The sequence below is a fragment of the Cricetulus griseus genome, chromosome 8 (assembly GCF_003668045.3).
Source record: "Cricetulus griseus strain 17A/GY chromosome 8, alternate assembly CriGri-PICRH-1.0, whole genome shotgun sequence".
Taxonomy (NCBI): Eukaryota; Metazoa; Chordata; class Mammalia; order Rodentia; family Cricetidae; genus Cricetulus; species Cricetulus griseus.
In genome coordinates this window covers 94,781,797-94,785,447 of record NC_048601.1, presented here as the reverse complement: position 1 = coordinate 94,785,447, position 3,651 = coordinate 94,781,797, and the positions used below count along the sequence as shown (strand labels likewise).

The window sequence follows — 3,651 nt, the reverse complement described above, 5'->3', positions numbered from 1 at the left end:
ACAATATACCACCACAATGTTATTTCAATTTTCTTGTTGGAGTCTTGCTTTGTCTCTGAGTATGTGATCAGTTTTGAAGAAAGTTCTATGAGGTGCTGAGAAGGTATATTCTTTTTGTTGTTATTGTTTTGTTTTTCAGGGTTTCTCTGTGTAACAGCCCCAGCTGTCCTGGAACTAGCTCTGTAGACCAGGCTGGCCTCCAAAGTATATTCTTTTCTGTTTGGGTGAAATGTTCTGAAAACATCTGTTAGGTCCATTTGGTTTATAACATCAGTCAGCTACAGCATTTCTGTGCTTAAGTTTGTCTGAATGACCTTTCTATTGGTGTGAGTGGGTTATTGAACTCTACCACTATCAGTACGTGAAGGTCAGTGGTGTTTCTTTGACAAACTTGGGTGCCCTTGTGATGTTAAGAATTGAAATGTCGGGGCTGGAGAGATGGCTCAGAGGTTAAGAGCATGGACTGCTATTCCATAGGTCCTGAGTTCAATTCCCAGCAACCACAGGGTGGCTCACAACCACCTTGAATGGGATCTGGTGCCCTCTTCTGGTATGCAGATATACATGGAAGCAGAATGTTGTATCCATAATAAATAAATAAATAAAGTCTTAAAAAAAAGAATTGAAATGTCTTCTTGAAGTTTTTCCTTTGATGAGTATATAGTGTCCTTCTCTATCTCTTCTGGTTTGTTATTTTTTCCCCACCCAGACCCAAAGTGTTCACTCATTAGGTGAACTCTGTTGACAAAAACTTACCATCATTGTAGTCTTCTGGTTAGTCTTTGTTTTAAGTCTATATTGCCAGATATTAATATTGCTACACCAGCTTGCTTCTTATGTCCATTTGCTTGGAATATCTTTTTCTATCCTTTTACCCTGAAGTGATATTTATCCTTGATAGTAAGATGTGTTCCTTGAATGCAGCAGAAGGATGGGTCTTGTTTTCTCCTCCATCCTGTCTGTGTATTTTTATTGGGGAACTGAGAATGGACTGGAGTAGGGTGAGGCCCTCAGAGGGAGGAAATCAGGGTGTTCCAGCAGGATCTGTCTGCTTGGTCTCCTGGGAATGGGGGCAGAGAGAGGGAAGGCCACAACAGAAGGTCTGTCACAGAGCTGAACACGAGACTGGGAGGACTGGATTCAGAGAAGACGGTGGATGGGTGAAGTTTCTGTTTTGTTTGTTTGTTTGAAGACAGGTCTCATGTAGCCTACACTTACCCCTAAGTAGCTGAGAATGACCTTGCCATGACATTTACAGACCCCCTCCCCACTATCATGGAAGAGGAATTGAAACTGACATGAGACCCAGAGGATGGGGAAATGTGGAGAAATGCTGTCTTCTGAATAGGACACGGCCATTGCACTCATGAACTCACAGTAGCTGTGGTTATCTGCACACACCTAAACAAAATCACCGTTTCAGCATGGACAGGGGGAGAGGGTGATGCATGAGGCCCCCACCTCCAGCTAAGGAGGTAGCTATTGGTCCTTGATGGCTGCAGAAGGACAAGGAAGTCACTTCAGGGGAGTGTGGCCTCTGGTTGCCTGTACTCTGGCATTCAAATGTGGGCAGCACTAATTGAACTCAGTGGATCATTAAAAAAAAAAAGACGTCTGAAGAGGAGAGGCATGTGGTGGGAAGGTGCAGGGGGAATGAGACTAGAGTTGGGGATGGTATGATCAAGATACATTATATGCATGTAAGAAATGCTCACGCCGGGCGTTGGTGGCGCACGCCTTTAATCCCAGCACTGGGGAGGCAGAGGCAGGCGGATCTCTGTGAGTTCAAGGCCAGCCTGGTCTCCAGAGCGAGTGCCAGGACAGGCTCCAAAGCTACACAGAGAAACCCTGTCTCGAAAAACCAAAAAACAAAAAAATAAATAAATAAATAAAATAAATAAAAAATAAATAAAAATAAATAAAGAAAGAAGAAATGTTCAAAAATAAAATATTCTGAAATTTTTGTTTGTTTGTTTTTGAGACAGGGTTTCTCTGTGTAGCTTTGGAGCCTGTCCTGGAACTCTCTCGGTAGACCAGGCTGTCCTCAAACTCACAGAGATCCATCTGCCTCTGCCTCCTCAGTGCTGGGATTAAAGCCTTGCACCATCACCACCCTGCTCAATAGTCATTTATTCTCAGCATTTTGACCAGCTAAGGGTCTGCATTAACCACTGTCCAATGCAAAAAAGAAGCTTTCCTGACTAAGGTTACAGTGTTAGGTTTTTGCTTAAATTAGAAATCGAGAGATGGACACGAACTGTAGAGAGCACATTAACCAGTTTATTATAGGGCGGGAGAGCGAGAGGGGGAGAGAGAGAAATGGAAGAATAGAGCAGGGCGGAGAGTAAGAGAGAAGAGAGTTAATGGTCGACAGCGAGAGAGAGAGAGCGAGCGAGCGAGCGAGAGAGAGAGAGAGAGAGAGAGAGAGAGAGAGAGAGAGAGAGAGAGAGAGAGGGGTGGGGGTGGAGGTGGAACTTCTAAAGGGAAATTCGCGCATGCATACTGCGGTTCCACACATGCAGAGTCCTCACACAGGTCCGTAATGCATGACGAGTGAGAGTGATGGTGTAGCATATCCCTGTGCGTGCCCCGCCCATCGTCAGGAGGTGGGGTCAGCCTGGGGTCAGCCAGGTGTCGGTCCTAACATACAGCGGCACTAATCTATATGTTTAAACATAAAGATTTAGTAAAACAATAGTAGTAGGTTCCTCCCTAGAGCCTATGACCTTAGTCATGGACTTTGGACCAGGTTCACAGTACCACTACCAGGCATAAATTCTCTCCTACGGAGTAGGTTTCAAATCCCTACAGAAAGTAATTGGTTACCCCAATAATAGTCACGTCACTATTGTACCAATAGATACACTTTTGCCTGGCAAGTCAGTCTAGTAGCATGTAGGATTCAGTGCATGATAAGACATTGATGACTTTTCTTCCCCAGAGGACTGCTCAGCACCTTCTGGCAGTAACTATGAAAGCCAGCTAGAAGGTCGGGAGGTTTCCAGGTCAGTTCCAGACCGAATTCTCTATGTCTTGCAGCTAAAGTGTATTGTGTTTTCAACAATGGGGTCTTACTGCTAATCATGGTGGACAACAAAGAGAAACAGCAATAGACTCTGTTGTTTTGGGGGGCCTCTAAACCTTCCATGAGATTTTCACTTCATAGTCCGTATTTTCTGGAAGAAGCATTGTCTGGACATGTAGGTACCTCTTTGTGTTCAAACTCTTTTTGAAAATAAAATTACAGTTTCAATTAGCTTACAAAATAATGGATTCTGTAAGGCTTTTTAATATATCTTTAGTTTGGTTAACCAACTCCCAGATCCCTCTTGTCTTTCATCCTCTTACACGGGCCCCCACTTAAACCTCTAACACTAGCATTCCCCACCCCCCTACTCTCATGCCACGTGACTTCTAAAATCCTCTCCCTACAATGGCCTTGTCCGCTCCCTTCTCACGAGCTCTTTCTGTCTTTCTAACCTCTACAGACACTCAAAAGCAAGCATAGAAACTAAAATGCTGACACTAGGATCTGCACATGAGGGAACCGTGTGGCATTTGTCTTTCTGGGACTGGTTTACCTCACTTAGTGTGTTATATTCCACCGTTATCCATTTCTCCTACAAATTTCATTTTCCTTATAGCTGAATA

At 44.0% G+C, this 3,651-nt stretch overlaps 1 non-coding gene across 1 annotated transcript; it reads right to left on the bottom strand.

The window, feature by feature from the left end:
• Positions 1 to 701: 701 nt before the first annotated feature.
• Positions 702 to 767, bottom strand: LOC113836991. Its single transcript, XR_003487530.1, has one exon. It is a non-coding gene; the product is annotated as a small nucleolar RNA SNORD56 (small nucleolar RNA).
• Between the last annotated feature and the right edge of the window lie 2,884 nt (positions 768 to 3,651).